We start from the raw sequence: 12,417 nt of genomic DNA, 5'->3' as shown, positions 1-12,417 counted from the left end.
CACGTGGCACCAGGACGCTCTAGGCCGTAGGTCGATGATCGATTTTGTAATCGTATCACCAGACCTGCGACCATATGTTCTGGACACTCGGGTAAAGAGAGGGGCTGAGCTGTCAACTGATCACCACCTGGTGGTGAGTTGGATCAGGTGGCGGGGGAGGACGCTGGACAGACCTGGTGCACCTAAACGCGTAGTGAGGGTGTGCTGGGAACGACTAGCAGAGGCCCCAGTCCGCGAGATCTTCAACGCACACCTCCGGCAGAGCTTCAACAGTATTCCGAGGGAGGCGGGGGACATTGAGTCCAAATGGACCATGTTCAGCGCCTCCATTGCCGAAGCTGCTGCATTGAGCTGCGGCCGCAAGGTGGTTGGTGCCTGCCGTGGTGGTAATCCCCGAACCAAATGGTGGACACCAGAGGTGAAGGGAACCCCCAGGCTGAAGAAGGAGTCCTATAGGGCTTGGTTAGCCTGTGGGACTCCGGAGGCAGCCGACAGGTATCGACAGGCCAAGCGGAATGCGGCTCGGGCAGTGGCTGAAGCAAAAACTCGGGTGTGGGAGGAGTTCGGAGAGGCCATGGAAAAAGACTTTCGGACTGCCTCGAAGAGGTTCTGGCAAACCGTCAGGCGTCTCAGGAGGGGAAAGCGGTGCTCTACCTGCACTGTGTATAGTGCTGGCGGAGCGCTGCTGACGTCGACTGAGAAAATTGTCAGGCGGTGGAAGGAATACTTCGAGGACCTCCTTAATCCCACTGACGCGTCTTCCGAGGAGGAAGCAGAGTCTGAGGATGAGGGGAATGACCCGCCAATTTCCGGGGGCGAGGTCACTGAGGCAGTTAAACAACTTCTTGGTGGCAGAGCCCCTGGTGTTGATGAGGTCCGCCCCGAGTTCCTGAAGGCTCTGGACGTTGTAGGGCTGTCCTGGTTGACACGCCTCTGCAATGTTGCGTGGAGATCAGGGGCAGTACCCGTGGACTGGCAGACCGGGGTGGTGGTCCCCATCTTTAAGAAGGGGGACCGGAGGGTGTGTTCCAACTACAGGGGGATCACACTCCTTAGCCTCCCCGGGAAAGTCTATGCCAGGGTGCTGGAAAGGAGAGTTCGTCCGCTAGTCGAACCTCGGATACAGGAGGAACAATGCGGTTTTCGTCCTGGTCGTGGAACACTGGACCAGCTCTTCAGCCTCTCGAGGATACTTGAGGGTGCATGGGAGTTTGCCCAACCAGTCTACATGTGTTTTGTGGACTTGGAGAAGGCATTCGACCGTGTCCCTCGGGGTGTCCTGTGAGAGATGTTGCGGGAGTATGGGGTGTCTGGCCCATTGCTACGGGCCATTCGATCCCTATACAACCGTTGCAAGAGCTTGGTTCGCATTGCCGGCAATAAGTCGGACTCGTTCCCGGTGGGTGATGGGCTCCGCCAGGGCTGCCCTTTGTCACCGGTTCTGTTCATAATTTTTATGGACAGGATTTCTAGGCGCAGCCAAGTGGCGGAGGGCTTTCGCTTTGGTGGCCTCAGAATCTCATCTCTGATCTTTGCGGATGATGTGGTTCTGTTGGCTTCATCGGGTGAGGGCCTCCAGCTCGCACTGGAGCGGTTCGCAGCCGAGTGTGAAGCAGCGGGAATGAGGATCAGCACCTCCAAATCTGAGGCCATGGTTCTCAGCCGGAAAAGGGTGGAGTGCCCACTCCGGGTCGGGGATGAGTTCCTGCCCCAAGTGGAGGAGTTCAAGTATCTCGGGGTCTTGTTCGCGAGTGATGGGAGAAGGGAGCCGGAGATCGACAGACGGATTTGGGCTGCAGCTGCAGTAATGCAGACGCTGCACCGGTCCGTCGTGGTGAAGAGGGAGCTGAGTGTAAAAGCGAAGCTCTCAACTTACCAGTCGATCTACGTCCCTACCCTCACCTATGGCCACGAGCTGTGGGTAGTGACCGAAAGGACGAGATCGCGGATACAAGCGGCGGAAATGAGCTTCGTCCGAAGGGTGGCTGGCCTCTCCCTTAGAGATAGGGTGAGAAGTTCGGCCATCCGGGAGGGGCTCAGAGTAGAGCCGCTGCTGCTCCACATCGAAAGGAGCCAGCTGAGGTGGTTTGGGCATCTGACAAGGATGCCCCCTGGGCGCCTCCTGGGTGAGGTGTTCCAGGCATGTCCCACCGGGAGGAGGCCCCGGGGAAGACCCAGGACACGCTGGAGAGATTATATCTCTCGGCTGGCCTGGGAACGCCTTGGTGTTCCCCCGGATAAGCTGGAGGAGGTGGCTGGGGAGAGGGAGGTCTGGGCCTCTTTGCTTAGGCTGCTGCCCCCGCGACCCGGCCCCGGATAAAGCGGATGAAGATGGATAGATGGATGGACTAGTCACCGATTATTTTTGCAATTAGTCGACTAATCAGATCATCATCCATTGGATGTACAGCGTACAGCTTATTGCACCAGCAGCATCTGCTCTCATATAACTATCATTAGCTTACAGCTCTAAGTGTTTAAGGTATGTGCTAACTAAAAATAAAGACAAGATGATAGTTTATTACATTTTAATGAAATTTGCAGATTGTTTCGGTGAAGTTTAATAAACTCCTTGCTATCTAAAATATAACGGGACACCGGAGTATATTCTCGAGCATCTCACACTTCTGATAATCAGTTGTCTGCTTGACGTTTATTCAGCTGTGTAAAAACTATAACTTTAATCTCAGCCAAACCGATTTACTCAGGAACAAATAAAACACTGAAAAAAGCCAAACAATAACATCTTTAAGTTATCTCAGTGACTTATATATCATGTTTAACCTGAGTAGCGAAAGACGGCGGTGGGTTTGAAAACGATTTGCCAGGAGTCCGGTGTTCTCACGGCTCTAGTGAGCCTAGCCCCCGGCTAGCTATCGAGCTAGTGGGTAACAGACGTCTCCGAAAATGTCGGAGCGCTTTTGAAAATATGTGGTGTCTTGATAAACTGAGCAGATATTTGAGGTTTACACAGCTACATTCTCGCCTGAAAATATGTTAAACATTTATTTTGTAACCCAGAAAGAATAATAAGAGTAATATTAAAACTAACTAGCTGCCGCCATTGTTGACAACTGAGCTGGGCCGCGCTATGAATTCTGGGACACAGCTTCTTCTTCTTCGGGATTTAACGGCAGCTGGCATCCTTGTACATGCAGTGCTGCCATCTTCTGTTTCAGTCCGTTATTACACTCTTAAATCCTACTACTTATTCCTGCGTCTTTTGTGATCTTACAAAGCTTCAAACGACACGTCGACTATTAAATCAGTCGTCGATGATTTTGATAGTCGACGTAATCGTGACTAGTCGACCAATCGTGGCAGCCCTATTTTCAACACAGCAGGTTACCTGGTGTAATGTTTTTCAGTTAAAAAGCAACATGGTGTGACTCCTACCTAACTATATAAAGAGTAACTGAAAGTTTAATACAGCTAATATGTCCTGTTTTAAGCCAGGCACTTCCACCTCCGCTCTGCTGCGTCTCAGCCACCATCGCTCTGGCAGCAACGGCGCTAGAGCGAGTAGGAGAGAGCCGAGCTGGAACAAACCATTTTGGGAGGGGGGAGGGGTTATCTATACTTTTGTTGTTAAAATGTTCCATCTCAATTAAGTACTGTATGCTTTTTATACTTTTAGTAGTGTGTCCCACAAACAGCAAATATTTTCAAAAAAAGTAAGACATCTTTGGGGGTGCTTTGATTCATTTTGGGGGTGCTGAAGCACCTCCAAAACTGGGCTAAAATCGCCCCTGATTTAATCTAAGAAAGTTTTAAATACAAAATGAGCGCTCAGAGCTGCCATCGTCATCTATCAACAGTGTTGGGAAGGTTACTTTTAAAATGTATTCCATTACAGAATACAGAATACATGCCCCAAAATGTATTCTGTAACGTCTTCCGTTACGTTACTCAATGAGAGTAACGTATTCTGAATACTTTGGATTACTTAACATATTATCATGCTGTTTACAACTACATGAATGTACTATTGCTGTGATTTATTACTGTTACTGAAGGTCCGCGGCTCCGAACCGTAGTAAAGGGACCTCTGACTAATACGGCGGGTTCTGTGTCGGGCTCGTAGCCGAAAACTAGCTTTACTTTGTTGTCTGGGTCAACTTTGCTAGCGAGAGATAAAGAGAGGCGTTGAAAGGCTGCTCCAACGGAACTTATTGTTTTTGGAGGAAAACACGAACACAGCGTACAGTCGAGTCTTAATAGCTTACTTACAACTGGGCTCGTCAGGCTCTCTTCTTGGCTGCAGTGGTTATTATTATATTTACATGCTTCCAGCTCCCGTTTTTGCTCGATGACAGCTCGTACTTTTCCTTTTTCTCCCTCCCTCGCTCACAGACACATAACGTGTATGGCAGTCCATTCTCCCTGCAGCACGGACTACACTGCCTATGATGCTACATTCTTTAGAGCTATACCGGTAGCATTCTGCCTATTAGCTTAGCACAACAACAACAACAGGCGCTCTCTCACCCAGGAAACACGCAGAGAGAGAGCGTCACCCTGTAACCATGGCAACCGTAACGCTGCCGCCTGGAACTACAGAACGTAGCTGTCAAACAAAACCCAAACAGGCCTGACCCGCCACAATATGAAACAGGGAAGTACCGCCGTGTAATCCATTTATTTCAACAAAGTAACTGTATTCTAAATACCACCTTTTTAAACGGTAACTGTAACGGAATACAGTTACTCATATTTTGTATTTTAAATACGTAACGGCGGTACGTGTATTCCGTTACTCCCCAACACTGTCTATCAAGGCCAGATTAGGTCGCAGTGCGCTCTGTTCTCTGCTGCCAGAGTTCACCAAAGAGACGCAGCTGTATGACTGAAAGCAGTGGAGCAAATCAGCGTAATGATTCATTTATAAAAATACCAGTTTATATAAAAAGATCCAGTCGGGTCGTTTCATGAGGCAGAAACTCCTGAACGAAATAATAAAGTGTAAGCGCCAAGGGCGTAGATTTGGCATGGACGGAGGGGATGTGTCCCCACCAATATCCAGCGATTATTGAATTGTCCCCACCAATAATTTGATCTGTTCGAGTAAAGAAAAACAAACCTGACAGAAAGAAAAAAACGATCTGTCAGCGTCTCATTCAGCGAGCAGAGCAGAAAGAGTTAAATTAGTTCTCTACTGGAGTCCTACGTCATGTGACAAATATGGCCAATGTGATTGGCTGAGCCTTTCAGGGAGCTCTGTTTAGTTTCAGCAGAGGCAAACCTGCTCTGCGAGGAGGAGAGGAGGACGGCAGCAAAGAGGAAGAACCTGGATATAAGAAATTGTTTTTCAAAGAAACCTGTAAGTCACTTAAAGTCAAGTTCACTCATATAATGTGTCCATCACAATAACGTTACAGGCTATGCAAGGACATACATGCCAACACTCACGATTTTTCCGGGGAATCCCGAATTTCAGTGCCCCTCCCGAAAATCTCCCGGGGCGACCATTCTCCCCAATTTCTCCCGATTTTCCACCCGGACAACAAAACTGAAAACCATATCCCAGACTGGCCCAGCCAATTCCAGTTTCCAACAATGGCTACTATTACTGCAGCTACTTAGTTTTAATATTACTCTTATTACTCTTTCTGGGTCGCAAAATAAACTTTTAACACATTTTCAGGCGAGAATGTAGCTGTGTAAACGTCAAATAACTTAAACATGTTATTGTCTGGCCTTTTTCAGTGCTTTAGTTGTGTTTTATTTGTTGGTGAGTAAATCGTTTTGGCTTAGATTAAAGTTATTAGATTAAATTAGATTAAATAAAACTTTATTAATCCCTCGGGAGGATTCCTCCGGGTTCTCACACAGCTGAATAAACTGCTGTGTGAGAACAGCAGTTTATTCGACCATCTACGCCAGCGTCTGGTTATATTTTAAACAGCAAGGAGCAGACAGCAGGTGACGTAAGTCTGAAGGCTACACTGTAAAATGTAATATTGTGTTTAATTAAAAATATTAAATAGGCTGAACTCAGTTTTTATCAATTTGTTATTAGAACTCGATTTAAATAAGTTACCAGTACTTTTTATGCAAAAATGCTGATAAATTCAATTTATTTGAGTTGTCTTAACTTAGAGAAACTAAGTAAGATGGAAGTTTTGCTTCTCAGTGCGGAAGGACGAAAGATGTGTTTTGAAAATGCCCCGTCACTACTGTCCTCCTCCCTCTCGGATCAGTCCGCATGTTCATGGTGCCAGCATTTGTTATGGAATATGTTGAGCAAACCTGGAAAAGCGTCAGCTCAACATATTATTGTTTTCATTGCTGTGAATCTTTACCTGATACACTGACTTGGTGAGTAAATGTTTACTCTTATTCAAACTGATTTTGGCTTCTCTTAGTAAGTAAAAAGAGTAAAACAGTGAAATGTGGATTATTAAATATTAGGTCTCTCTCCTCCAAGTCTCTGTTAGTACATGACTTAATAATTGATCAACAAATTGATTTACTCTGCCTTACAGAAACCTGGTTGCAGCAGGATGATTATGTTAGTTTAAATGAATCAACACCCCCGAGTCATTCTAACTACCAGAAATCTCGAAGCACAGGTCGAGGGGGCGGTGTGGCAGCAATTTTTCACACCAGTCTATTAATTAATGAAAGACCAAGACAGACTTTTAATTCATTTGAAAGCCTGATGCTTAACATTGTCCACCCCAGCTGTGAAACTCAGAAACCAGTCTTACTTGTTATCATCTATCGTCCACCTGGGCCTTACACAGAGTTTCTGTCTGATTTCTCAGACTTTATATCTAATTTAGTTCTGAGCTCAGATAAAATAATTATTGTGGGTGATTTTAACATCCATGTTGATGCTAAAAATGACAGCCTCAACATGGCATTTAATCTGTTGTTAGACTCAATTGGTTTCTCTCAAAATGTAAAAGAACCCACCCACCACTTTAATCACACTCTAGATCTTGTTTTAACATATGGCCTAGAAACTGAACATTTAACAGTGTTTCCTGAAAACCCTCTCCTGTCTGATCATTTCTTGATAACATTTACATTTACAATAATTGATTACACAGCAGTGGAGAGTGGACTTTATCAAAGTAGATGTCTTTCTGAAAGCGCTGTAACTAAGTTTAAGAATATAATCCAGCCACTGTTATCATCGTCAATGCCCTGTACCAACACAGAGCAGAGCAGCTATCTGAACGCTACCCCAACAGAGGTCGATTATCTTGTTAATAATTTCACCTCCTCACTACGTACGACTCTGGATACTGTAGCTCCAGTGAAAACTAAGGTCTCTAATCAGAAGTACCTGACCCCGTGGTATAATTCTCAAACACGTACCCTATAGCAGATGACTCGTAATCTGGAGAGGAAATGGCGTGTCACAAACTTAGAGGATCATCATTTAGCCTGGAGAAATAGTTTGTTGCTTTATAAGAAAGCCCTCCGCAAAGCCAGAACAGCTTACTACTCATCACTGATTGAAGAAAATAAGAACAACCCCAGGTTTCTCTTCAGCACTGTAGCCAGGCTGACAAAAAGTAAGAGCTCTTTTGAGCCAACCATCCCTTTAACGTTAACTAGTGATGACTTCATGAACTTCTTCACAAATAAAATTTTTATCATTAGAGAAAAAATTACCAATAATCATCCCACAGATGTAATATTATCAACAGCTACTCTTAGTACCATTGATGTTAAGTTAGACTCTTTTTCTCCAATCGATCTTTCTGAGTTAACTTCAATAATTACTTCCTCCAAACCATCAACGTGTCTTTTAGACCCCATTCCTACAAAACTGCTCAAAGAAGTCCTGCCATTGATTAATTCTTCGATCTTATATATGATCAACCTATCTCTAATAATCGGCTATGTACCACAGGCCTTCAAGGTGGCTGCAGTTAAACCTTTACTCAAAAAGCCATCTCTAGACCCAGCAGTCTTAGCTAATTATAGGCCAATCTCCAACCTTCCTTTCATATCAAAAATCCTTGAAAGAGTAGTTGTCAAACAGCTAACAGATCATCTGCAGAGGAATGGTTTATTTGAAGAGTTTCAGTCAGGTTTCAGAGCTCATCACAGCACAGAAACAGCTTTAGTGAAGGTTACAAATGATCTTCTTATGGCCTCTGACAGTGGACTCATCTCTGTGCTTGTCCTTCTTGACCTTAGTGCAGCGTTCGATACTGTCGACCATAATATCCTATTAGAGCAATTAGAACATGCTGTAGGTATTACAGGTATTGCACTGCAGTGGTTTGTATCATATCTATCTAATAGACTCCAGTTTGTGCATGTAAATGGAGAGTCCTCTTCACACACTGAGGTTAATTATGGAGTTCCACAGGGTTCAGTGCTAGGACCAATTCTGTTTACATTATACATGCTTCCCCTAGGCAGCATCATTAGAAGACATAGCATACATTTTCACTGCTATGCAGATGACACCCAGCTCTATCTGTCCATGAAGCCAGATAACACACACCAATTAGTTAAACTGCAGGAATGTCTTAAAGACATAAAGACCTGGATGGCCACTAACTTTCTGCTTCTTAACTCAGATAAAACTGAGGTCATTGTACTCGGCGCTGAAAAGCTTAGAAATATGGTATCTAACCAGATTCTTACTCTGGATGGCATTACCTTGGCCTCCAGTAACACTGTGAGGAACCTTGGAGTCATTTTTGACCAGGATATGTCCTTCAACGCACATATTGAACAAATATGTAAGACTGCGTTCTTCCATTTGCGCAACATCTCTAAAATTAGAAATATCCTGTCTCAGAGTGACGCTGAAAAACTAGTTCATGCATTTATTACTTCCAGGCTGGACTACTGCAATTCATTATTATCAGGATGTCCAAAAAACTCACTGAAAAGCCTTCAGTTAATCCAAAATGCTGCAGCAAGAGTACTGACAGGGACTAGAAAGAGAGAGCATATTTCTCCTGTTTTGGCTTCCCTTCATTGGCTTCCTGTTAAATCCAGAATTGAATTCAAAATCCTGCTCCTCACATACAAGGTCTTAAATAATCAGGCCCCATCTTATCTTAATGACCTTGTAGTACCATATCACCCTATTAGAGCACTTCGCTCCCACTCTGCAGGCCTACTTGTTGTTCCCTAGAGTATTTAAAAGTAGAATGGGAGGCAGAGCCTTCAGTTTTCAGGCCCCTCTTCTGTGGAACCAGCTTCCAGTTTGGATTCGGGAGACAGACACTATCTCTACTTTTAAGATTAGGCTTAAAACTTTCCTTTTTGCTAAAGCATATAGTTAGGGCTGGACCAGGTGACCCTGAATCCTCCCTTAGTTATGCTGCAATAGACGTAGGCTGCCGGGGGATTCCCATGATGCATTGAGTTTTTCCTTTCCAGTCACCTTTCTCACTCACTATGTATCAACAGACCTCTCTGTATTGAATCATATCTGTTATTAACCTCTGTCTCTCTTCCACAGCATGTCTTTATCCTGTCTTCCTTCTCTCACCCCAACCGGTCGCAGCAGATGGCCGCCCCTCCCTGAGCCTGGTTCTGCCGGAGGTTTCTTCCTGTTAAAAGGGAGTTTTTCCTTCCCACTGTCGCCAAAGTGCTTGCTCATAGGGGGTCATATGATTGTTGGGTTTTTCTCTGTATCTATGAAGCGCCTTGAGGCGACTTTTGTTGTGATTTGGCGCTATATAAATAAAATTGAATTGAATTGAATAGTTTAGCACCAGGTTTATAATCTTGCTAGCTAGTTAGTGTTAGCCTAGCGTTGCTGTTGCCGCTGGGCTCATGTTACTTAAAAATTAACACCACAGCCTTAAAAACCTTACATAAAAGTATGTCTGTGAAATTCTCTGTTGATTGTTTGAAATAAAAAAGTGAAATAAGAGCCCAGACGAAATTCTTCGGGAGGTGCAGCCGTTAGGGGTGGGGTGTGGGGGTATTTTCAATCCATAGCCATAACTAACTAACTAACTAATTATATATATATATATATCATGTTTAACCTGAGTAGCAAAAGACTGCAGGGGGATTGAAAAGAATACGCCAGGGGTTAGCTGTGCTCGCGACTATATCAAGCCTTGACCTCCCGCTCAGCTATCACGCTGGTGGATAACAGAGCTCTCCGAAAACGTGGAAGCACTTTTGCAAATATGTAATATTTTGATAAATTAAGTAGATATTTGAGCATTACATAGTTACATTCTCGCCTGAAAATATCCTAAAAGGTTATTTTGTGACCCAAAAAGGGTAATCTGGGGAAAAGGAGGATCTCATTAATGGCCGGTTGTTGAAACCTGTGCGTACTTGTAAGCGCGGCAATGGCGGAGGAGCGCGGCTAAAAAACGTATTAGTTTTTCTGGGTCACAAAATAAACTTTTAAGATATTTTCAGGCGACAATGTAGCTGTGTAAAGTTCAAATATCTGTTCGATTTATCAAGACATCACATATTTGCAAAAATGCTCCAACGTTTTCAGAGACGTTCATTTTTTTCATGCTTTGTGGCAGCTTTTGAACATCTATGGCATCTATTAATGTCAAATCTAGACTTTATTTAACAACATAAGCAAACTCTATGTTACAATAATTGCACAGCCGTTAAGGATCAAATCAGTTTCTGAAAAATGTTCTGCTTTTTCTCCCTCTGCTTGCTTCTTACTGTCTTTGAGGCTCGGGACCAGCACTCATGCTGTTGGACAGAAAGACATCAGTAAGTATTTTGGTTTTCCAATATATTAGCAACTGTCAGTGACATTTATATTAATCAGGCTGGACTTTAATCATACTTTAGATCAGCCTGTTTTACTTATTGTTTTATTTGTGCTTTGGTTTGGGGAAGTTGTTTCTGTACTGATCTTTTCCTGTCTTCTGTTATTAGACTTGAGGTATGACTGCACGATGCTGTTGCTGGTGACTCCAGTTAATTCTACAACACATGCTGTGTAAGTAAACAAACAACAATTTGTCTGCATTTCTTGAAAGATCCCATCCCCCAAACTTAGTTTAGAGGGTCTACATTGTATATAGTGAAGTCTGCAAGTTTTCTAACAGCAAAATTTGTTTTGTGCCCAAATCATTTTGCACATCATTAGAATGAAAGTTATTGGCCATGTTTGCATAGCCCTTTTTAAAATGATGCTTTCATGACATTATTGTGTGTTGGGTGGTGGTTACGGCTATCCAGACTGACAGTGGGACATTGAATGTCACCTCTCTGATGGGGAGGGAGCCTGAGATTGTGTAAATTGGAGTCTGTTTTATACCAAATGCAGAAAAAAATGTTTTAAGAAAGCAATTCAGTTCATGTTCCAAAAAATATGATTGTTTGCTTGCAGGACAACAGCAGAGATGAGTCCTCCGTCACAGATGGTGTGGTCAGTGAAGATTGTCGCCTGCAGGTTCAAGCTCATTGCATCTCCAACCCACATCCACTGCCACTGTACTTAAGGGAAGTTAAAGACCTTCTTCTGCACTTACATTTGGATCACCTCGATCCACGACAGTCATTCAGGCAGTAATGCCTGGACTGGAAACAAGCCATCCTTAAAATAATACAACATTCCAGCTCCTGTGTTGGAATGCAAAACAAATGTGTTGTTTAAATCAGAGACTGCACTTGTGACAGAACAACAAATATTTTATTTTGATTATATAAGTAATGTAAGTACAAAACAAACTTGTGGCCTAAACTTATTTTCAGAATAATTACATCTGAGACTTTGTTTCATTGTAAGATTATAACAGTGATGGCAATATAATTGTTTGTTGTTCAGCAGAACAGTGTCCAGTATGTTGGCTGTTATACTTTGTTGTGTTTGAAAATAAAAGTTGGGCTCATTTTAACATCATTACAAAAAGTGTTGTTAATTATTTTTAATCATATTCAAATTGTTTTTTCATTTAGTTGAACTTGAAATGTTTGTTTGTAAGTAAACAATTATAATTGTACAGTCAGAAATATCAAGTTATTCTTAATACTGCAGACTTGCAATGATGGCTGTTGTCCTAACAGTCATCTTAAGTAAGCTTTACTTAGTTTTTTTGAGGCAACGAGTTTCCTCAATTTTTTTGAGTTCTGGGAACTAACAAGGCCGTACAGTGTACTCAAAATGAGTAAGTTGCCCTAACTTGGTCATCTTACGTAAACTTGATCCAATTTTCTTGAGTTCTGGGAACAAATGAGCTTGTACAGAGTACTCAAAATAAATAAGTTATCCTAATTTAGTCATTTTTAGCTAAGCTTTACTCAATTTTTTTGAGGCAATGAGTTTCCTCAATTTTTTTGAGTTCTGGGAACTAATTCGATTTTACAGTGTAGACCGTCCAGCAGTAGTTAATATTTATAATCTTAGATGAGTAGTTTTGTGGACAAAACCCAGCAGGTCATTCAGTGTTCCCTTAGTGCTAATGTATAACAGATGTTGGTGTACTATAACTGAAGTAA

General features: G+C 43.2%; 1 long non-coding RNA gene across 1 annotated transcript; it reads left to right on the top strand.

Moving 5' to 3' along the window:
* The first annotated feature begins 5,230 nt into the window (after positions 1-5,230).
* On the top strand, positions 5,231-11,840 carry LOC148100728 (uncharacterized). The gene is made up of 4 exons (XR_015719755.1): positions 5,231-5,320; positions 10,643-10,683; positions 10,852-10,915; positions 11,309-11,840. It is a non-coding gene; the product is annotated as an uncharacterized LOC148100728 (long non-coding RNA).
* The last annotated feature ends 577 nt before the right edge of the window (positions 11,841-12,417 follow it).

This window comes from Neolamprologus brichardi, chromosome 11 (assembly GCF_056152115.1).
Source record: "Neolamprologus brichardi isolate AB-2024 chromosome 11, ASM5615211v1, whole genome shotgun sequence".
NCBI classification, from domain to species: domain Eukaryota; kingdom Metazoa; phylum Chordata; class Actinopteri; order Cichliformes; family Cichlidae; genus Neolamprologus; species Neolamprologus brichardi.
The sequence above is the reverse complement of the archived record's forward strand: the minus strand, read 5'-3'. Positions and strand labels throughout refer to the sequence as shown.